At 46.4% G+C, this 23,885-nt stretch overlaps 1 protein-coding gene across 1 annotated transcript in view; it reads right to left on the bottom strand.

The window, feature by feature from the left end:
- The window catches only part of GALM (galactose mutarotase), a 73,316-nt gene that overhangs the window by 6,190 nt on the left and 43,241 nt on the right, over positions 1 to 23,885 (bottom strand). The gene's annotated exons all lie outside the window — the stretch shown is intronic.

Genomic DNA, 23,885 nt, shown 5'->3' with positions numbered 1-23,885 from the left:
GCCCAGGAGGTCAAGGCTATAGTGAGCCATGATTGCACCACTGCACTCCAGCATAGGTGACAGAATGAGACTGTCTTCAAAAACAAACAAATATGGAGAGGGTGGGGAAGAGAAAACAAAACAACCCTCAAATAAATAAATAAGTAAATAGAGTATATGGGAGTATGGGCTCAGATTATATGCAAATACTGCACCATTTTATAGAACGAACTAGAGTGTCCAACGATTTAAGTATCAGTAGGGGGTCCTGGAACCAGTCTTCTGTGGATTCCAAGGGACAATGGAAAATATATACTCATAAATATATAGTAACATATATATAAAAGCCAGAGTTGTTCTGGCTGAATCAAGTACAGGTTCTGAGCAGCTCAGGTGGAAAACCCCAGGATAAGATGATCCACTTCCTCTTAAAATTATGGCCCACCCAGGAGTAACAGCCAGGTGCTAGAACCTTGCACCAAGAATAGAGAATCCCAGGTTCCTCTGTAACAGGCCAAATCGCTCCAGCCCTTTCTTTTTGAAGAGGAAAGAGAAAAGGACTCTGTTTCAGAGCCTGAAACAATGATACAGTTGAGTCTTCTTAAAAGCTTTTTTTTAGACAGAGTTTTGCTCTTGTCGCCCAGGCTGGAGGCTCCCGCCTCGGCCTCCCAAGTAGCTGGGATTACAGGCACACACCACTACGCCCAGCTAATTTTTGTATTTTTAGTAGAGGCGGGGTTTCACCACGTTGGCCAGGCTAGTCTCCAATTCCTGACCTCAGGTGATCCACCAGCCGTGGCCTCCGGAAGTGCTGGGATTACAGGTGTGAGCCACCATGCCTGGCCTAAAAAGTTTTCTTATAGTCCCAGAGCTGTCTCATACATTTTAAAGGTAAATGCAAGTGATAGGAGGTTAACATACTCTTTTAGGGTGATAATTATTTTTCCCTTTCATGTGGTCAAATGGCAATTTTAGGAACTTGGCTTCTACTGTTATTAGGGAAGAGAATTAGCATGCAAAGTAGGGCTGAAATCTTAAGAGGCTAAGAAAAAGCAGGAACTTGTACCTTACCATTAAAATAATTTAAAAAGTAAAAGAAGAACCAATTGCCAGTCATTTAAAACATTTGGTTCTGCTTTTGTGGGTTCCTAAATGCTGAGAGAACACACAAATCTATCTGAGTAAAAGAGGACATTTCCTTTCTCTCTCTCTCTCTTTCTTTCTTTCTTTCTTTCTTTTTTTTTTTTTTGACATAGTTTCCCCCTGCCTGTTGCCCAGGCTGGAGTGCAATGGCGCAGTCTTGGCTCAATGCAACCTCTGCCTCCTGGGTTCAAGCGATTCTGCTGCCTCAGCCTCCCGAGGAGCTGGGAATACAGGCGCACACCATCACACCCAGTTAATTTTTGTGTTGACACAGGGTTTCACCATATTGGCCAGGCTGGTCTTGAACTCCTGACCTCGAGAACCACCAGCCTCGGCCTCCCAAAGGGCTGGGATTATAGGTGTGAACAACTGCACCCGGCCCCATTTCTTTTCTTAAACTCAGAACTGCTCTTCAAAAATGTAGTCTTCCTGGTGTCTGAAGACTAGAGTTCTGAGTTCACATACAGCCTCAGGGTGCCTGGGTATGAAGCACTCAAGTGAGACACTGAGGTCCAGGTGATACCATCCCGCGTGTCTGGGTGTCCACTGTTCAACCGAGAGAATCTGGGAAGTGCACAAAGGATTCCTTGCTCTTTTTTTTTTTGAGACACAGTCTCACTGTGTCGTCCAAGCTGGAGTGCAGTGGCGCGATCTTGGCTCAGTGCAATCTCTGCCTGCCGGGTTCAAGTGATTCTTCCGCCTCAGCCTCCCAAACAGATGGGATTTCAGGGACTTACCATCAAGCCCAGACAATGTTTGTATTTTTAGTAGAGACGGTTTTTTGTTTGTTTGTTTGTTTTTTTGAGACGGAGTCCCGCTCAGTCGCCCAGGCTGGAGCGCAGTGGCGCGATCTCGGCTCATTGCAAGCTCCGCCTCACGGGTTCACGCCATTCTCCTGCCTCAGCCTCCCAAGTAGCTGGGACTACAGGCGCCCGCCACCTCGCCCGGCTAATTTTTTGTATTTTTATAGAGACGGGGTTTCACCGTGTTAACCAGGTCTCAATTTCCTGACCTTGTGATCCGCCCGCCTTGGCCTCCCAAAGTGCTGGGATTACAGGCGTGAGCCACCGCTCCTGGCGAGACACGGTTTCACCATGTAGACCAGGCTGGTCTCAAGTGACCCGCTCACCTTGGCCTCCTAAAGTGCTGGGATTACAGGTGTGATCTGGCCAAATTTTTAATTTATTCCCTGTTTAAATTTTTAAATTTTAAACAGGGAATATTTGCACATGCAACCTTTTTTTTTTTTTTAAGACAGTTTTGCTCTTGTTGCCCAGGCTGGAGTGCAGTGGCACGACCTCAGCTCACTGCAACCTCCACCTCCCTGGCTCAAGTGATTCTCCTGCCTGTGCCTCTGCCTCCCGAGTAGCTGAGATTACAGGCACGCGCCACCATTCTCATCTAATGTTTTGTTCTTTTTTTTTTTGAGACGTAGTTTCATTCTCGTTGCCCAGGCTGGAGTGCAATGGCATGATCTCACTGCAACCTCTGCCTCCCGGGTAACTGGGATTACAGGTTTGAGACCAGCCTGGCCTACACGGTGAAAACTTGTCTCTACTAAAATACAAAAATTAGCTGGATGTGGTAGCGCACACCTGTATTCCCAGCTACTCGAGAGGTTCAGGTAGGAGGATTGCTTGAGCCCAGGAGTTCGAGGTTGTAGTGAGCTATGATCATGCCACTGCAACCACACCAGCCTAGGTGACAGAGGGAGACTCCATCTCAAAAAAACAAAACAAAACAAAAAAACAAAAAACTGAGACTCTGTTTAATAGGCACATTTAACTGCATTAATACAGCATATATATTTTTTTATAGATATAAAAATATATGTGTGTGTGTGTTCTGTTGTTAGTTCTGTCATTGTACTTTATAGTATACTTTCTGTTTTTATGACTTCTGTTTTTTTGTTTTTCTTTTTAAATCTTTGGGATGCCAAGGCAGGGGGGTCATTTGAGCTCAGAAGTTCAAGACCAGCCTGGGCAACATGATGAAACCCCATTTCTATTTAAAAAAAAAAAAAAATGCAGCTGGGCGCGGTGGCTCACGCCTGTAATCCCAGCACTTTGGGAGGCCGAGGCAGGCAGATCACGAGGTCAGGAGATCGAGACCATCCTGGCTAACACGGTGAAACCCCATCTCTACTAAAAATGCAAAAAATTAGCTGAGCGTGGCGGCGGGTGCCTGTAGTCGGAGGCTGAGGCAGGAGAATGGCGTGAACCCGGGAGGCGGAGCTTGCAATAAGCTGAGATCGCGCCACTGCACTCCACCCTGGGCGACTGAGCGAGACTCTGTCTCAAAAAAAAAAAGCAAAAATTAGCAGGGCATGGTAGTGCACACTGTAGTCCCAGCTACTAGAAAGGCTGAGGTGGGAGGATCGCTTGAGCCCAGGAGGTCGAGGCTGCAGTGAGCCAAAATTGTGCTACTGCACTCCAGCCTGGGTGACAGAGTAAGACCCTGTCTCAAAAAAAAAAAAAAGAAAAAACATCTTTTACCATATGGACTGTGTTTGCTTGTGTGCATTTCTGGTAATTTAAATTTAGAAGGTCTGTATTTTTGTTTTAGTGGTTCCATCTAATATATAAGCATTTAATCCTCTTTTTCTTACATAGAATCTGCTCTGAGCTTCTCTTTCCTCCCCTTTTCTCCTTCCTCTGCTACCTGTTAGGTTGCTGACACTTTCATCTGAAGGTATACTAATAAAGGCACTTTTGTCTCCCAGTAGATGGTGCTAGAGACACAATAGAAAGAGGTTGCTTTACAGTCTCTAAACCCCGATCAGTTCTGGCAGGATTCATAGTTGAACTTTTTGGATCTCGAAAGCCAAAGGCCAAATCCGAGATAGCAGTGTGACTCACTTGGGTATGCTTTTGTCCTGCAACACTTACATGATAAACCACCTCCCAGACTTGCATGGTGGCTCATGCCTGTATTCCCAGCGCTTTGGGAGGCCGAGGCGGGCAGATCACTTGAGGTCAGGAGTTTGAGACCAGCCTGGGCAACACAGCGAAACCCTATCTCTACTAAAAATACAAAAATTAGCCAGGTGTGGTGGTGCGTGCCTGTAATATCAGCTACTCAGTAGACTGAGGCACAAGAATCGCTTGAACCCAGGAAATGGAGGTTGCAGTGAGCCAAGATTTCACCACTGCACTCCAGGCTGGGTGACAGAGTGAGACCTTGCCTCAAAAAAAAAGCAAACCAAACCAAACCAAACAAACAAACAAAAACAAAAAGCAAAGCAAAGAAAAAGGCAGCAATAATTTTTCTTTTTTAGAGACAGGGTCCTGCTATGCTCAAGTGATCCTCCTGCCTCAGCCTCCTGAGTAGCTAGGACTACAGGTGTATGTCCAATTTATATATATATACACATACGTGTGTGTGTGTGTGTGTGTGTGTGTGTGTGTGTGTTTAAGAGAGCGGGTCTCGTTCTGTTATCCAGGCTGTAGTGCAGTGGCATGATCACGGCTCACTGCAGCCTCAACCTGCCAGGCTCAGGTAATCCTCCTGTCTCAGCCTCCTGAGTAGCTAGGACCCCCAGGCATGTACCAGCACCCCTGGCTAATTTTTAAATTATTTGTAGAGATGGGAGTCTCACTTTGTTGCACAGGCTGGTTTCAAACTCCTGGGTTCAAGCAATCCTCTTGCCTCAGCCTCCCAAAGTACTGGGTTTGCAAGCATGAGCCACCATGCTCAGCAATTCTTCATGAAACAATTAGACTTGGGGAAAAAAAGCAGGTATTCTCATGGGCTCAGGAAGATTTTAGCTTTACCAACCTATATTCCGAGTGGTAACTTATGCTTTCTTCTATAACTTTAAATGGTGTTCACAATATTTAATTCTTCCTTAAAGCCACAGTCAACTCAAAATCTAACCCTTATGACGGTCCTAGTGTGATTGACTCAGGTCAGTCAAAATTGCTTATAATTATCTCCCTTAAGGTATAACTACAGGTAGAAGGCTTGAAGAAACAAAGAAAGCTACAAAATTTTTGTGAAGGAAAGACAGAGGGCGTATATCAGGTCTCTTTCCCTGTTACCAAGCATCTACAAATCAGTGTTTGCTTCAGCTCTTCCCTCTGTAAAATGAAGCTGTTATTTGCTGCCACATTACATGGAAATATTTGATAAATGGTATGCTTGAACACCTTCAGGAGGCTGGCATAAAAAAATATATATAACAGGGCCAGATTTCAGGCTACCACATAGAATACAGAGCAGAGGGCACAGAGGGTAAGACTTTAAGCATGACAAAGAAGCCCTGACTTAAAATTAGAAAATTGGGACAATTCTACAATGATGAAATTTTTGCTAAATGAGAAGAAGAAAAAGAGAGAAGGCTCCAATCTATCTTGTCCAACGTCATGCACTGACACACTTGGTCATGTGTTTAATGGTCAGCTATATGGAAAATGTGGAATTTGTCCCCCAGATTTGCCATGTCTTTGGGCCCTTTCTCATAACTGGAATGAATGTTCCTTCTGGGTTCCCTATGCCCACCACACTCTGGCAAAGTCCAATTGATTGTTCAAGAATATTCTCTAACATAATTTCCTCTTGTGAAATATTCTAATCTCTATAGCCAGAACCAATCTTTTTTTCTTTGCTCCCATTATACTTAGAACAGACTTTTCTCAAAACATTGATCACATTATGACATAATTACATGATTTATCAAAGTCAAAATAAAACATAGAGATGAATCTCTCAATGTTTTATTTGAGAATCACAGAATTGGCCAGGCGTGGTGGCTCATGCCTGTAATCCCAACACTTTGGGAGGCTGAGATGGACAGATCACTTGAGGTCAGGAGTTCGAGACCAGCCTGGCCAACATGGTGAAACCCTGTCTTTACTAAAAATACAAAAATTAGCTGGGCATGGTAGTGCATGCCTGTAGTCCCAGCTACTCTGGAGGCTGAGGCAGGAGAAATGCTTGAACCGGGAGGTGGAGCTTGCAGTGAGCTGAGATCGTGCCACTGCACTCCAGCCTGGGCAACATAGCGAGACTCAGTCTCAAAAAAAAAAAAAAGAGAGAGAATCACAGAATTGCAATTCAGAGCGCACACACAGCCTGGGTGGTCCTCAGTATGTCCGGAAAACAGAGAGAAGGTTGGGAATTATATATATATATATATTTATTTATTTATTTTTTGCTTTTGTTTTTCTGTTTTTTGAGTCAGTGTCTTGCTCTGTCACCCAGGCTGGAGTACAGTGGTTTGATCAGAGCTCACTGCAGCCTCAAACTCCTGGGCTCAAGGGATTCTCCTGCCTCAGCCTCCTGAGTAGCTATGACTATTGGAGTACACCACCATACTAGCTATAATTTTTAAATATTTTTGTAGAGATGAGGTTTCACTATGTTGCCCAGGGTGGTCTTGAACTCCTGGCTTCAAGTGATCCTCCTACCTCAGCTTCCCAAAGTGCTAGGATTACAGGCGTGAGTTACTGCACCTGGCCGGGAGTTTTATTAGAAAGAGAAATGTTACATACTATTCTGACAGAACACTCATTGGCACTAAAGAAACTTCTGGGAGCTGGCAGGCTCTGACTGGTGAGTGACAGCAGTAGGTAAAACTAGTGTTAGAGTCACAGCAGGTCATTTTAGCAATTACTAGGGTGAAACTGGTCTTAGGGTTACAGCAGGCTGTTTCAGCTTTGCAGAAAAATCAATTCTTGGAGCAGGTGCTATGTACCCTAAATGCCCTTTTCCCCCAGCCTCTCAATTCTGAGTTAGTTGGGTATGACAAGAATAACCCAGTTTGTATAACCAACTTTCACATATATCAAGTGATTTGTCTATAAGGAATGTGAGTTCCTAAAGGGCAAGAATTGTGCCCTATTTATCTCTGTACCCTCTGGGCATGAAGCAGAGCCTTTAGTTGATTGAAAAACTGATGAATGAAGGCAGGAGGGGCAGAGAAAAACCCAGAGGCAACTGTGTATATTGTAGCATCTGGTGATGAAGAATGAAAGATCTAGAAAGGGGCTTAGGAATTCCCTCATCCCGTCCCCTCACTTTGCAGATGGTGAGCTTGAGCCCCCGGCAACTGAAGGGACTTGCCCGAGGTGACACATCTGCATAGTGTCAGAACCTCCATTCAGGCACTTTCCACCTTCCTCTGGAGTGTCCGACTTGGTTACAGCCCCTTACGCCCCCAACCCCAACAGGTGCTCTTGATTTTTCTCACTAAGAATTTAAAAAATGAACGTGCAGTTTTTCTAACCCTGGTTTATCTGCATATATGACTTTGTGCTTTGGTGCTAAGAATAGAAGAAGATGTTAAAATAGCTCTCTCAGCAACGCTGAGTGTTCAGAAAAATGAAGCGGAAATGGAAAGGGTACCCTCAGAGAGAATGTCACATCCTCTGACTTTAGTTCTGAAGCCACCAGAAAGCCAGGGGTGTCAGCAGGGAGAAGCAGTTTCTGAAGAGGATTTTTTATTCTCCTGGAGGCCAGATGGGTGTGTATTCAGGTCTGGGCAGCAGTGCCTGGCAGATGAGGGGCTATGACCCAATGTTGTAGGGTTACAGCTCTGGGCCAGAGGAGCAGCTCATGCCCTATTTCAAAGAATGTCTGACTGCAGGCAGCCTCAAGGGCCCACTAGAGGTTGTTTTCATAAATATAGAGACCAGAAACTGCATGGTGACAGCTGTGGAGGGTGTGCGGGGTGGGGTTAATCAGGGTTGGGTTTGTTAGGAACATACAAGAAGGAGGGAGGGGGCAAGAGAGTTGAGTGTGTGCAAAGGGATGATTCTCATGATAGACTTCTTAGTAGAGACAGGGTTTCACCATGTTGGCCAGGCTGTCTCGAACTCCTGACCTCAAGTGATCCACCAGCCTCCGTCTCCCAAAGTGCTGGGATTACAGGCGTGAGCCGCCTCACCCTGCCTGCATGATGCACCTTTGTTCTAGGTGGGGGCAGGGGGTGGGGAAGGGAAGGTATAGTTGGGGAGGGACAGTGAAAAGGTGATAGTTATGCCAAAGAACTGTATGTTCTTGTGGTGCTGAAGAATTATTGGAGCTGAAAGATATCTGGAATAGCGATCATGGAAGGTTGCAAAGAGAGGTCATGACAAAGTCAAAGAAGTGAGCAGCTGAGAAGGGTGAAGGACAAGATCATTGGAAGAGTGGATCTCAAGCTGAGTGGACCAGGTGTGGTGGCTCACGCCTGTAATTCCAGCACTTTGGGAGGCTGAGGAGGGCAGATCCCTTGAGCCCAGGAGTTCGAGACCAACCTGGGCAACCCGGTGAGATCTCGTCTCTACAAAAAATTTAAAAATTAGCCAGGTGTGGTATGGCACACATCTGTGACTCCAGCTACTAGGGAGGCTGAGGTGGGAAGATAACTAGAGCCTGGGAGGTCAATGCTGCAGAGAGCCATGATCATGCCACTGCACTCCAGCCTGGGTGACAGAGTGAGAGGCCATCTCAAAAAAGAAGCAGAGTGGTCAGAGTATCACCAACATGGATAAGAAAATAATCAAGGATTATGACAAGAGTGATGTTAGAGTGACAGTAAGCCAGGAAGAGGTGGAAGTGACTGGAGGAGGGGGGATGACTTAACAAAGAGAGTTCGTGAGGGTGTTACTCTAGCCACTACGACTGCCTCATTTTTGCAAGAAGATGAAGTAGATCTGATCACTGGAAATAGGACTTTCTAACATTCCAGATCTCTGTCACAAAAGATTAAACCTTCCTCTTTCTATTTGCATTATTGACAGAGTTAAAATTACCTGCACTCTGAAAGTGAAGGAAAAACTCACTGCCTTCACAAAATCCATCTGCCTTGATTCATATCTCTTGTCTTACATAAGAGATTCACACCCACAGTCTATTATGAGGAATTTGGCCTTTTCCCCATGACTGCTTGTGACAGATTGCAGTTTTCAAAGATGGCCACACTAGTCTAGATCCCATCCACAAGCTCTCCTTACAATGTGATGTTGACACTTCTTCACTGAGCGGTGGAGTCTGTGTCTCCTCTTTGGAACTTGGATGGACCTTTTTAACCACCTTAACCAAAAGAATGTGGCCAAATGACGCTGTGTGATTTCTGTGACCAGGTTACATAAAAGGCTCCAGCCTCACCCTCTCTCTCTCTCAAGGCATTTGCCCTTGGAGCCCAGCCACCATGCTGTAAGGAAGCTCAAGTCACGTGGAGAGGCTGTGTGTGGGCTGTTCTGGCTGACAGCCCCAGCAAGGCCTCCAACCAACAGCCAACATCAACTGCCAGACATGTGAGTGAACAAGCCTTCTGATGATTCCAGCCCTGTTCTAATCTTTTAAGCTGAGGCCCTAGACATCATGTGCAGAAACAAGATGTGCCCTGTCTAAATTCCTGGCTAATAGAAACAATGAACGAAGTGCTGGAGTAATTTGTTGTATAGCAATAGATTGCTAGTATACTGCTAGTATCTAAGAGGTGATGTTTTCACCTCCTAGCACTGACTTCACAAATTCTGACAGGAGACTAATTTTCCTCCCCAGCTCCTCCTTGCCCCCCGCTCTTTTTTTTTTTGTTTTGTTTTAACATAGTCAGAAGTGCCTTTACATGATTATACCTTAAGAACACTAATCCTTGCACTTACTTTTGGATGGGGAAAAAACAAACACAAATTTGTTAGTTTACCAATTTTTGAGCATTTTCTACGTGCCAGGCATTAAACTGACCTCAGGAAACCTAGAATCTAGCGGAAGAGACAGATTAAAACCATAACAATTTATTTATTTATTTATTTAGAGACAAGGTCTCACTCCGTCACCCTGGTGGAGTGCAGCGGCGTGATCATAGCTCAATGAAGCCTTGACCTCCCTGGGCTCAGGTGATCCTCCCACTACAGCCTCCCGAGTAGCTGGGACTACAAATGTGTGCCATCGCGCCTGGCTAATTATTATTATTATTATTATTATTATTATTATTTTAGTAGAGATGGGGTTTCACCATCTTGCCCAGGCTGGTCTCAAACTCCTGGGCTCAAGCAACCCACCCAGTCAGCCTCTCAAAGTGTTGGTGTGAGCCAACGCACCTGGCCAAAACAATAACACTTACAGGAGAGTGTGAGACATGCAAGGACAGTGGAATTCCTAAGGCTCTGGGGGAGCAGGGAGAAGCAGCATCGAACTCAGCCGCGGGGGTCACAAAAGGTTCTCCGAGGTGTGACAGGATCCTAATCTTTTTTTTTTTGAGACAGAATTTCACTCTTGTCGCCCAGGCTAGAGCGCAATGGCGTGATCTCGGCTCACTGCAACCTCCGCCTTCCGGGTTCAAGCGATTCTCCTGCCACAGCTCTCAAGTAGCTGAGATTATAGATGCCCACCACCACACCTGGCTAATTTTTGTATTTTCAGTAGAGACAGGATTTCACCATGTTGGCCAGGCTGGTCTCGAACTCCTGACCTCAAGTGATCCACCCACTTCAGCCTCCCAAAGTGCTGGGATTACAGGTGTGAGTCACTGCACCCGGCCAGGATCCTTTTTTTTTTTTTTTTTTTTTTGAGATGGAGTCTCGCTTTGTTGCACAGGCTGGAGTGCAATGGCGTGATCTCAGCCCACTGCAACCTCCGCCTCCCAGGTTCAAGCAATTCTTTGCCTCAGCCTCCCAAGTAGCTGGGATTGCAGGCATCTGCCACCATGCCTGGCTAAGTTTTGTATTTTTAGTAGAGACAGGGTTTCACCATCATGGCCAGGATGGTCTTTAACTCCTGACCTCATGATCCACCTGCTTCGGGCTCCCAAAGTGTTGGGATTACAGGCATGAACTACTGCGCCCAGACAGGATCCTAATCTTGAAGGGTAAATTGGGATTGGCTAACTGATGAGGCGCAGGAGAGAACACGCACAGGACTGGCTCCAGCCACCAGTGAAGGTGCAGCTGTGGCACAGGCAAGACACATTTATGCCACACACATTCTACAGGCTCCTAGCGCTAACTTAATTTTGACGGGGAAGACTGAAGAAATGAGGTAGAAAGTGAACTGGGTCTATGAACTTCTGACCAGGCACCGATTACAGGAAAATAGCCTTTTTTGTAATATTTGGCCATGAACACTCTCTCACCTGGGGTGAATTTTAATTCAAAGCTTTTAATTTCTCATGATCTCAAGTCGCTTTTTTTCCCTGCCTGGTGGCCCTCATGCCTGACTCTCTGAGAAGAGGAACAGATGGTAATGACGCTGTAAGAGTTATTGACTCTTGAGTTCATTCATTTTTAGACTCTTCCTTCCCAACAGATCCTCTTTCTAGCCCATCTTCACACAACCCAGTAGACAATCCAGGAATAAAACCACAGTCCTGCCAGATGAGGACTGTATAAAAGCACAGTACCTGTGCTCCTCAGCACAGATACATCCTGTTTATAATAACAATTAAAAATTATTTTAAGAGAGAAAAGAGAAAAGAAAGGAAATCTGACATAGACTTCCTAGAAAAATTTGGGAAATGAGTAGGAAAGAAATTTTCTCCAATAATGTTTTTTCCCCTAAAAAAAGAAATACTTGGGCCAGGTGCAGTGGCTCACGCTTGTAATCCCAGCACTTTGGGAGGCTGAGGCAGGCAGATCACGTGAGGTCAGGAGTTCAAGACCAGCCTGGCTAACATAGTGAAACCCTGTCTCTACTGAAAATACAAAAATTAGCCGGGCAAGGTGGCGGCGCTTGTAATCCCAGCTACTTGGGAGGCTGAGGCAGGAGAATCACTTGAACCTGGGAGGCAGAGGTTGCAGTGAGCTGAGATTATGCCCTCCAGCCTGGGCGAGAGAGGGAGATTCCATCTCAAAAAAGAAAAAAAAAGAAATACTTGTACACATATTAAGCATGTTATTTGGAAACTGTTTTCTGGCTGGGGACAGTAGCTCACACTGTAATCTCAGCACTCTGGGAGGCCGATATAGGAGGATCTCTTGAGCCCAGGAGTTCGAGACCAGCCTGGGCAACATAGCAGGATCCCCATCTCTACAAAAAACAGAAAATATTAGCCAGGCGTGGTGGTGCGTGCCTGTAGTCCTAACTACTTGGGAGGCTGAGGTGGGAGGATCGTTTAAGCCCGGGAGGTTAAGGCTGCAGTGAGCTGTGACTGTGCCACTGCACTCCAGTCTGGGCCACAGAGCAAGACTCTGTCTCAAAAAAAGAAAACAAAGAAAATGGTTTTATATAATTTGTTCCTTATTTTGCTTTACAAATCTATGCAAGCTGTCTTAGGGCTTGCGTGGACTTACTAACTGATCTTGGGTATTTCTATGCCCTGTAAGATTCAATTTCCCCATTTATAAAATGGAGCTAAGGCCTGGGATGGTGGCTTCCACCTATAATTCCAGCACTTTGGGAGCCTGAGGTGGGGGGATCACTTGAGGCCAGGAGTTCGACACCAGCTTGGCCAACAGGGTGAAACCCTGTTTCTGCTAAAAATACAAAAAATTAGCCAGGCATGGTGGTGTGCACCTGTAACCCAGCTACTTGGGAGGCTCAAGTGTGAGAACTGCTTGAACCCAGGAGGCGGAGGTTGCAGTGAGCCGAGATGGTGCCACTGCACTCCAGCCTGGGCGATAGAGTGAGACTCTCTCAAAAAGAAAAATGGAACTAATACTAGTATTTACCTGGCACATAGTGTGTGTTCTCTCTCTCTCTCTTTTACACACACACACACACACACGTCCTTAATACCAGGTATTAATCACAGCAGAAACCTTTTTTTTCTTTTCTTTTCTTTTTTTTTTTTTGAGACAGAGTTTCACTCTTGTTGCCCAGGCTGGAGTGCAATGGCACAATCTTGGCTCACCGCAACCTCTGCCCCTGGGTTCAAGCAATTCTCCTGCCTCAGTCTACCGAGTAGCTGGGATTACAGGCATGTGCCACCATGCCTGGCTAATTTTGTGTTTTTAGTAGAGATGAGGTTTCACCACGTTGGTCAGGCTGGTCTTGAACTCCTGACCTTAGGTGATCTCCCCGCCTCGGCCTCCCAAAGTGCTGGGATTACAGACATGAGCCACTGCAGCCTGGGCCCCATAGCATAAATCACGTAAAAAGGAAGGTGCAGTTCTGCCTCCAGGGCACACTGTCATTTTCATAAGAGTACTTAAGGTTTCTGTTTTGTTTGTTTGTTTGTTTGCAGAGTCAGGGTCTCTTATGCTGCCTAGGCTGCAGTGCAGTGGCTATTCACAGGTGTAATCATAGTGCACTGCAGCCACGAACTCATGGGCTCAAGCCATCCTCCCACCTCAGCCTCTTGAGTAGCTGGGACTACAAGCACACACCACTGTGCCTGGCTTATTCTGTTTTCTGAAGCTTCCTCTTCTAGTGATTTTAAAATTGATAACAATGATTTTTAAATGATTTTTTTGAGTTATGAAATCCTTTGAGAATATTATAAAAGTTATGAGCTCTCTCTCCAGTAAAATGCACACACACATACAAAATGTTCCCAGAGCCTCTGAAGCCCTGCCGTGCATCCCTGGCTAAGAATCCCTGGTCTATAGAATATGTTCTACTTACGGTGCTGTTCATCACAAAACAAGTTGCCCCGTCACGACGTGATGTTGAAATGCACATTTGGAATCTCACAGTCACATAACCTCAAGTGTTTGTTCAAGAAACACAGATTCCTCCCATAGCAACGTGGCAAAAACTTTGTGTAGTACACCAGGCCTCCTTCTGGATTGTTTATGATTCCTCTATACTCTTGAACACGTACACAACAACCTGACGAGCGAAAGGCACAGAAGCTGGTCTTAATCTGAGCAAATCAACAGCTTTCAGAAGCTGCAGGGAAATGAAGCATCAGAGAAAGTGAAAATTGTCCCTAACAACAGCTCAGAAAATAGGGCTGATTAGGCAAACTGTGTATCCCTGGGTTTCAGTGGATCCTAGAAGTCATGGATCACCAATTGCTGTTACCAACCTCCTAGGAGCATCCTGCTCACCTGTTCGGCAGTCAAACTCAAGAGAACAGCCTTTAGAGTCAGGCAGGCCTGGATTTAAATGCTGGCTTTCTTTGCTGTATAAATTTTTGGAGGCTGCTTAGCTTCTCTGAACCTTGATTACGTCATCTGTAAAATGGGGATAACGAGAATCTACCTCTTAGGATTATTGTGATCATTAAATGAAATGAGGCAGGTAAAGTGCTCAGCACCCTCCTCAGCAAGTGGGAAGTACTCAGTAATATGGCTGTTACTATGGGCAGTAGCAGAGGACAATAACAGTGTAACTCTGGAGTTAGGAAAACTCGATTCCAGGCCAGACACGGTGGCTCACGCCTATAATCCCAGCACTTTGGGAGGCCAAGGCGGGTGGATCGCTTGAACCCAGGAGTTCAAGACCAGCCAGGACAACAAAACCCTGTCTCTACAAAAAGTACAAAAATTAGCCAGGTGTGGTGGTGCATGCCTGTGGTCCCAGCTACTCAGGAGACTGAGGTGGGAGGATCACTTGAGCTCAGGAGGTTGAAGCTAAAGTGAGCTGTGATTGCACCACTGTACTCCAGCCTGGGCGACACAGCAAGGCCCTGTCTCCAAAACAAAAAATAAACAACAAAAACCCCTTGATTCTAGATTTTGACTTCACCAATTACTTACAAGTTTAACTCTGTGCAGGTTACTGAACTCTCCCATTTTTAGCTTCCTCAACTGAGGCACAGGGTTAAACCCTACTTCCAAGTGTAGTTCAGCCAGGCACAGTGGCTCACCTGTAATCCCAGCACTTTTGCAGGCCGAGGTGGGAGGATCATTTGAGGTCAGGAGTTCAAGACCAGCCTGACCAACGTGGTGAAACCCTATCTCTACTAAAAATACAAAAATTAGCCAGGTGTGGTGGTGCACGCCTGTGGTCCCAGCTACTCGAGAGGCTGAAGCAGGAGAATTGCTTGAGCCTGGGAGGCAGAGGTTGCAGTGAGCCGAGATCGTGCCACTGCACTCCCGCCTGGACGACACATCAAGACTCCATCTCAAAAAACAACAACCCTCCCCAACACCAAAAAAACCCCAAAGTAGTTCAATGAGCTCATAGTGCATGTGCTATATGTGTTTAGACACATCTGGTACATATTAGACACTCAGTAAATACTGGCAATAAAGATGATGATGGTACTAATAATAGTTAATACTTACAAAGCTCTTACTAAATGCCAGGAACTGTTCTAAGCATTTTACATGTATTATTTTTTATTTAGTTGTCACAGCCAGTAAGGTAAGTCCAATTTTTATCTTTGGATGAGGCCTACAGAACTCAAATAAATTGTGCTAGATCACAGAGCCAGTAAAGATTTTTTTTTCTGAGGCAGGGTCTTGCTCTGTTGCCCAGGCTAGAGTGCTGTGGCACGACCAAAGCTTATCACAACCTCAACCTCCTAGAATCAAGTGATCCTCCTGCCTCAGCCTCCTCAGTAGCTGGGACTACAGGTGTGTGCCACCATGCCCAACTAATTTTTAAATTTTTTTTGTAGGAATGGGGTATCTCTATGTTGCTCAGACTGGTCTCAAACTCCTGAGCTCAAGCAATCCTCCTGCCTTGGCCTCCCAAAGGGCTGGGATTACAACTGTGAGCCAGCACACCCGACAAGATTTCAACCTAGACAGAGCTCGAGACCTTGCCCTAAACCACTGTTTTCCTGAGAATAATGTGTCAAAATCAGGCCTGTAAATCAGCGATTCAAGATCATTTCACTAGGGTTTGAGACACTTCCCATTTCTGGCTGGGGCTCCCCGGCCTGCCCCATCAGTTTTCATGGCATGAGGGGCCACCATTGTCCAAGAACAGGAGGACTGCTAGGGCCACATGCTGTTCTAAGAGAACAAGACAGCCTTCCCCAAATCCACTGGCTCAGTCAGCCAATGGCCACTGACTGCTCTAGTATGAGAGAGACAACCCTTCTGCCTGACCACACCAAGAGAAGGCATTCAGGGTTTGCTTGATGATTTCATGAGGGGAACATACTGGGGTGGAAGAATGTTCCCTGCATGCTTGTTTTGCTACTTCCCAGCAGCTCGGGCAGGCTCTGGTGACAATGGCGTGATTAGGGAGCCCATGCTGATGGCAGACCCAGGGCCTCCTGCTCTCCTCCAAAAGTCGCAAGGCTCCCACAGTCACGACTCACAGGAAGCCAAGAAGGGCACCAGGGACAGGTGGCAGACATCCCGACATCGTGAAAAGGGTGGGTAATTGAACTTAGCTAGGTTACATTAATTACCCAGGGTCAGAGAACAGAACCAGGAAAGGAGACAGGGGAAAAATCAGTCCAGTCTTTCTGGTCATTTGGCACAGGAGCAGTGGCACAAAATGGCTTTATGTGGGGGATTTAGCCCCCGTAATCTCTATCAGGGCAGCCCCTGCCTGCAAATCACCCCAAATAAACATACAACCTAAATTCAGCCCCAGCCTCCCCTCTGATGAGATTGCTGCCCTGAGCTCCTCCTTTATAGAAATGCAGGCAACACCATGACTGCTCAGCCACCTATGGTTTAGTGGGAACACAGAGGCTTGCATTTGCACTGCCGGAGTCAGAGGCAGGGAGCCCTGAAGCCCAGGGACAGTCTCCTAGATCTAACTATCTGCGGGGATTAACTGGTCATTATCCCCTCTGGGATGTGTGTTCTGCAGACCCTGCTTTCTGTCTGTTCCTTGCATCTAGCCCTGCCCAGAGGACTAATTTCAACAACTATAAATTTGGAGGGTGCAGTCCATCTTGGAAAGGATTCTGGAATGCAGACCTGAAAGCGGTGAGGAAACATGTTCCCCAGGAACCAAATACAAATATGTTCAAATACAAATCATGCCTGACCACTCTCTAGGCTTCTCTGAGTGGGTTACAAGACTACAGGCTCAGGGAGCTTCAGGAGATGTGCACCATCGGGCTTCAGTGAGCAGAATCTGTAGGGAATTGCCACATGGCCTCTGACCTTGTGTATGATCTAGGTGAAGATACATATTTTTCTCACAATATGACAGACAGCATGAAGCTAGGGGCAGATACACTTGGGAGGACAGAACCAGGAATCCAAAAGATAGTGTAAAGTAAGGGTAAAATGCTGACTGAAAGAAGAAATTTATGAATAGCAGGAACAGATATGGTCTTGCACTTTTGTCAACAATGAAACAAACAAAACCAACCAATGGACACTGCTCAGATTTAGATTCTTGTCACTGTTACCCTGGGCACAAAACATAATCTTGTGAGGTCCCACTTCCTCACTTATAAAACTGGGATAACAATAGCCCCTACCTCATGAAGTTGTTATGAGGATTAAATCAGTAAATGTAGGCAGAGCACTTACTTAACATATTGATGATGATGATGATGATGATGGTGATGATGATGATGGTGGTGATAGTGATGGTGATGATGGTGATAGTGATGATGGTGATAATAATAGTGATGCTGATGATGATGGTGATGGTGATGATGGTGCTGGTGATCATGATGATGATAGTGATGGTGATGATGATGGTGGGTTTAGTGATGATGGTGCTGGTGATGATGATGATGGTGATGGTGATGATGGTGGTTGTAGTGATGATGGTGGTGATGATGGTGATGATAGTGATGGTGATGATGGTGGTTGTGATGATGGTGATGATGGTGGTGATGGTGATGGATGATAGTGATGGTGATGGTGATGATGGTGGTTGTGATGATGGTGATGGTGATAGTGATGGTGATGATGATGGTTGTAGTGATGACAGTGCTGGTGATGATGATGATAGTGATGGTGATGATGGTGATGGTGATGATGATAGTGATGGTGATGATGGTGATGGTGATGATAATGGTGCTGGTGATGACAGTGGTTGTAGTGATGATGGTGGGGATGGTGATGATGGTGGTGGTATGATGATGACGGTGATGGTGGTGACAGTGATGGTGATGCTGACAATGGTGGTGACAGTGATGGTGATGGTACTGATGATGGTGGTGATGGTGATGGATGATAGTAATGGTGATGATGGTGATGGTGATAATGGTGGTGATAGTGATGGTGATGGTGATAATGGTGGTGACAGTGATGGTGATGGTGATAATGGTGGTGACAGTGATGGTGATGGTACTGATGATGGTGGTGATAGTGATGGTGACGGATGATTGTAATGGTGATGATGGTGATAGTGATGGTGATAGTGATGGTGATGGTGATAATGGTGGTGACAGTGATGGTGATAATGGTGGTGACAGTGATGTGATGGTGGTGATAGTGATGGTGATAATGGTGGTGATAGTGATGGTGATGGTGATAATGGTGGTGATAGTGATGGTGATGGTGATAATGGTGGTGACAGTGATGGTGATGGTAATGATGATGGTGGTGATAGTAATGGTGATGATGGTGGTGATAGTGATGGTGATGGTAATGATGATGGTAGTGATAGTGATGGTGATGGATGATAGTGATGGTGATGATGGTGGTGATAGTGATGATGATGATGGTGATGATAGTGATGATGGTGGTGATAGTGATGGTGATGGTGATAATGGTGGTGACAGTGATGGTGATGGTAATGATGGTGGTGATAGTGATAGTGATGGTGATGATAGTGATGATGGTAGTGATAGTGATGGTGATAATGGTGGTGATAGCGATGATAATGGTAACAACGATGGTGGTGATAGTGATGGTGATGGATGATGATGATGGTGATGGTGATAGATAACACATGGTGCTAATCATAGTGCTTCCCACTAGGCAGTCTCATTCCAGAGACTATGTTCTTAATCACCTTGCTATACTAACTCTCATAAATGTTAAGTGTAATTATTATCATTATTACTGACTAGGAAGAAATGTGGCTGATCCACAGCATGTGTGAAAATGACTTTAAGGATGATGGCTGACAGCAAGTTCAACACGAGTCACATAAAGGCTATCTGTAAGGCGAGGTGTGGTGGCTCACGCCTGTAATCCCAGCAATTTGGGAGGCCGAGGTGGGCGGATCACCCGAGGTCGGGAGTTCGAGACCAGCATGACCAACGTGGTGAAACCCCATCCCTACTAAAAAATACAAAAATTAGCCAGGCGTGGTGGCACGTGCCTGTAATCCCAGCTACTCAGGAGGATGAGGCAGGAGAATCACTTGAACCTGGGAGGCGGAGGTTGCAGTAAGAGTAGACTGCGCCACTGCATGCCAGCCTGGGCGACATAGAGAGACTCCGTCTCAAAAAAAAAAAAAGGCTATCTGTAATAAGGTGGTGACACTCCCAAGCTACTTTTTGCATCATGAGTATCACAAGAGGAGAGGCCTAAAGACACACAGAGCAGGATCAGAAGGAAATGACCAGGGGTGGGTACAGTGGCTCACGCCTGTAATCCCAGCACTTTGGGAGGCTGAGGTGGGCGGATAGCCTAAAGTCAGAAGTTCAAGACCAGCCTGGTCAAGATGGTGAATCCCCGTCTCTACTAAAAATACAAAAATTAGCTGGGTGTGGTGGCAGGCACCTGTAATCCCAGCTACTTGGGAGGCTGAGGTAGGAGAGCCGCTTGAACCCAGGAGGCGGAGGTTGCGGTGAGCCAACATCGCGCCATTGCACTCCAGCCTGGGCAACAAGAGTGAAACTCCGTCTCAAAAAAAAAAAAAAAAAGAAGGAAATGACCAGTATGACCAAACCATAGCATAAGAAGAATAGCCAAGACCAGGCATGGTGGCTCATGCCTGTAATCTCAGCACTTTGGGAGCCTGAGGCAGGAGGATCACTTAAGCCCAGAAGTTTGAGACCAGCCTGGGCAACATAGTGAGACCCTGTCTCTAGAAAAAAAATTTTAAATTATAGCCAGAGGACCTGGCATGTTTTGCCTGAATAAAATACTTGGGGGATATGCCAGCCACTTTCTAAGGCCTTAAGCCGGCTACATAGGAACCAAGACCCAGAAGTAGGGCAGGTGAGGGTGAGCCCTATGTAGACAGATCTCAGCTCAATACAGGAAGGCCTTTCTGACATGTTGACCCAAGATGGATAGTAAGCATCCTGTCCCAGAAGCATCTCAGTGCTGGCGGAATCCAGAAGTCTGGGACTCAAACACTGGATAGGGGAGTAACTATTTTGTAGGCTCTAAATAGCTCCTCCAAGTGTGGGCCTAGGACCATCTGACGACCACATGCATCACCCAGGGGCTTGTTAGACACATAGATCCAGAGGCTACACCCCAGCCACTGAGTCTGAATATGCATTTTCGCAAGTTGCACAGGTGATCTGTGTGCACATGAAAGCTGACAAGCACTGATGTGGAGATCATCTGAGCAAGACCCAGGTTCAGGTGGGGTGCCGCTCTGAAAAGCAAGAGTTGGGAGGGACGCTGGGGCAGCAGGAAGAGCACATGGTGCTAGAGTCTAGTCTCCATGCGGATGGCCCAGCTGTGCTTCCAGCCCAGCTGCTCCAATTATGTCTGTTTCTTTATCTAGTCGGGCTCAGAAGAGTCAGTCAAATTTGCATAAGGAGGCCTGTGGTAAAGGGGCTCGTGGGCACAGGCACTCATCTGACACCTCATTAAGCCATCTTGGTAAATCATCTCTAGAATGCCTGTTTTTATTTTAGGAAACAACATAAAGAGGATGATAATTAAAAGTAACACCCTGGGTGGGAATTTTTACTTCCTTCCAGTGGTTGGCAAGTAAAGCACCTTGGGAATTTTTTGGTAAGGTAACATTTCTATACATTTTCACAGATCACACAACATCAAAGCTTCTCTATGCTGCAGCTTTTTTTCCTTTTCCTCTGTTGGTGCTTTGGGTTTGCGGCTTTATTCTATTGCTGGTTTTTTGTCTTATGGTTTTTTTTTTTCCTTTCCACTGAGCATTTTCTGATTTTACTTTGACTTGCAACGTGGGGAGGGTATTGCTTCTGGATGTTACATGACATCCAAAGCATAAAATGCTAAACCAAGCTGCAGGTCGTTTTCAGGTGAAAAGGCAATTTTACACTTCATGGTTGGGACCATGTAAGGCATTTTCATGGTGGGGTATTTTTCATCTTAGATCCATCAGGATGACATCCAGGGATTTGCTATCTGGTAGAAAGTTCACCTTTCAGTTACCCACTATCTGTCTGCAGTCTCCTAGTCTTGCTGCTCTCCTACAAAGGCGCAAGGGCATTCCTGCTAGACCTGCTCCTCTCCTGGGACTGCCAGGCCCCGATGTGGCAATATTCCCCGAGTTCTCGGGGCCCCTTGCCATGCATCTTCCCTGTCCCCCACGACCCTCACTGCCTACCTGTCTAGGCCCACTGTCTAGGACCTGAGCCCCTTAGTAACACTCCTTGATCCGTCTTACACCCTGTCCTCCAGTTCCTCCTCTCTGATAAAACCCCAGCTTCGGGTCATCTCACCATTTGCCTTCTCTGCTCCTGACTCCACCCTGCCGAGAGAGGAGAAAGCCCACAGAAGCACCCGCTGAGGCCACCACAGATTCACGGTCTCAAGCCTTCCCTGGATTCCTGTGCTCTCTGACAACCATTTTACTTGTCCTAAATCAGCTCCTCTCCTCCAAAAAAACACAAAAACACAAAACTGTTATTTGATCCCACTTCCCTGCCTCACAGAGGAGCCTTCTCTTTGTCACTACTTGTTGACAGCACATTCTTTCTTTTCTTTTTTTTTGAGACGTAGTCTCGCTCTGTTGCCCAGGCTGGAGTGCAATGGTGCAATCTCGGCTCACTGCCAGCTCCACCTCCCGGGTTCACGCCATTCTCCTGCCTCAGCCTCCCAAGTAGCTGGGACTACAGGCGCCTGCCACCACACCCAGCTCATTTTTTTGTATTTTTAGTACAAACGGGGTTTCACCGTGTTAGCCAGGACGGTCTCGATCCCCTGACCTCATGATCTGCCCGCCTTGCCCTCCCAAAGTGCTGGCATTACAGATGTAAGCCACCACGCCCGGCCGACAGCACTTTCAATACCAGTCCTTTCTGTTAACTCACTGAGGCAGCATCTAGGATGCTGGGACAGATTCCATGGCCCTGTGCTAAAGCCAATGAATCAGAATCTCTGAGGTGGGCCCCAGGGTTCTTTTTTATTTATTTTTATTATTGTTTTTTAGAGACAGGGTCTTGCTCTGTCACCCAGGTTGGAGTGCAGTGGTGTGATCATAGCTCACTGTAGCCCCTAGCTCTCTGAGCTCAAGAGATACTCCTGCCTCAGCCTCTCAAGCAGCTGGTACTACAGGTGCAAGCCACCATGCCAGGCTTTTTAATTTAATTTAATTTAATTAATTTTTGATACAGAGCCTCACTCTGTTGCCCATCCTGGAGTGCAGTGGCACAACCTCGGCTCATTGCAACCTCCGCCTCCCAGGTACAAGTAATTCTCCTGCCTTAGCCTCCCGAGCAGCTGTGATTACAGGTGTGTGCTACCATGCCTGGCTAATTTTTTATTTTTAGTAGAGACAGGGTTTCACCATTTTGGCCAGGCTGGTCTTGAACACCTGACCTCAAGTGATCTACCCGCCTTGGCCTCCCAAAGGTGCTGGGATTATAGGCATGAGCCACCACACCCAGCCGCTAATTTTTTATTTTATATATTTTTTGTAGAGATGGGGTCTTGCTGTGTCCTGAACTCCTGGCCTCAAGTGATCCTTCCGACTCAGCTTCCCAAAGGACTGGGATTATAGGTGTGAGGCACTGTGCCTGGCAGAGTTCCGTATTCAAGAAAGCTGCCTAGTTGGGAACCAGTTATTGGCCTATATTCCTGAATCTCTCCTTACTTTTTGTCACTTCTCAAACGGTTACAGTCTGGCTTCTGCCCTGACCACTCTGTTAAATACTTAAACGGGCTCAGGACAACAACCACCACAGCCATGCAGGTTCCCAGGTCTCCTGCCACTTGACCTCCCTGGAGTATTGACACTGTTGGTCACTCCAAGACTTCTAGACACCTCTTCTCTTTCCTTGCCTTCTACCCCTGGCCATCTCCCTTGGCACTTTAAGGTAGACCCTTTTTGGACCTTAAATATTGGTGGTTGGTTCCTAGAGTTTCCCAGGGTTTGGTCCTCAGACCACTGCTCTCCTCAATCTACAATTCCTCTCTGGGAAATCCAAGTGGCTTAATCTACAAAGTACATGCTGATGTATGTCTCCAGCTCTCATTTCTCTAACGTCACTCATAGGTCCAACTGCTGGAGGTGTAAGGTCAGGTGTACAGAGGAGATGGACACGCCACAGGCACCCTAACCTCAAATATTTCAAGATCAAATCCACAGTTCCCCCAGCCCCCAGTCCCATGCCAGCTCCCCCTCCTCCCCTACTTACGACTCACTGAACATTCCCATCCCTACTGCCCAGCAGCTGCCCTAGAGTCCCGAGGTCACCACATAGCCTTCCTGCTTCCTCATCTACGCATTCAATGCAGGCCTCTTGATTTTTACCCCCTAAATATGATTAAACTGCCTTCTTCCACCTGACCCTTAGTTTGGGTCTCATCTCTTGCTTGGACTATTAAAATAGCGACCCCCCAACCCACCTTTTTTTAAAGAGATGGAGTCTCACTATGTTGCCCAGACTGGACTTGAACTCCTAGATTCAAGTGATCCTCCCACCTCTGCCTCCTGAGTAGCTGGGACTACAGGAACACACCATTGTGCCCGGCTCCAACAACAGCATCTAAACTGGTCTCTATCTCCAGTCAAGTCCCACCAGAACAGTTGCTGAGGTGATATTTCTTTGTTTTTGAAACAGGATCTCCCTCAGTTGCCCATGCTGGATCACAATTCACTGCAACCTCCACCTCCCTGGCTCAAGGGATCCTCCCACCTCAGCCTCCTGAGTAGCTGAGACTGGAGGTGTGGGCTACCACACC

Source organism: Theropithecus gelada, chromosome 13 (assembly GCF_003255815.1).
Source record: "Theropithecus gelada isolate Dixy chromosome 13, Tgel_1.0, whole genome shotgun sequence".
In the NCBI taxonomy this organism is placed as follows: Eukaryota; Metazoa; Chordata; class Mammalia; order Primates; family Cercopithecidae; genus Theropithecus; species Theropithecus gelada.
Note: the sequence above shows the minus strand (reverse complement) of the source record. Positions and strands in the feature narration are given on the sequence as shown.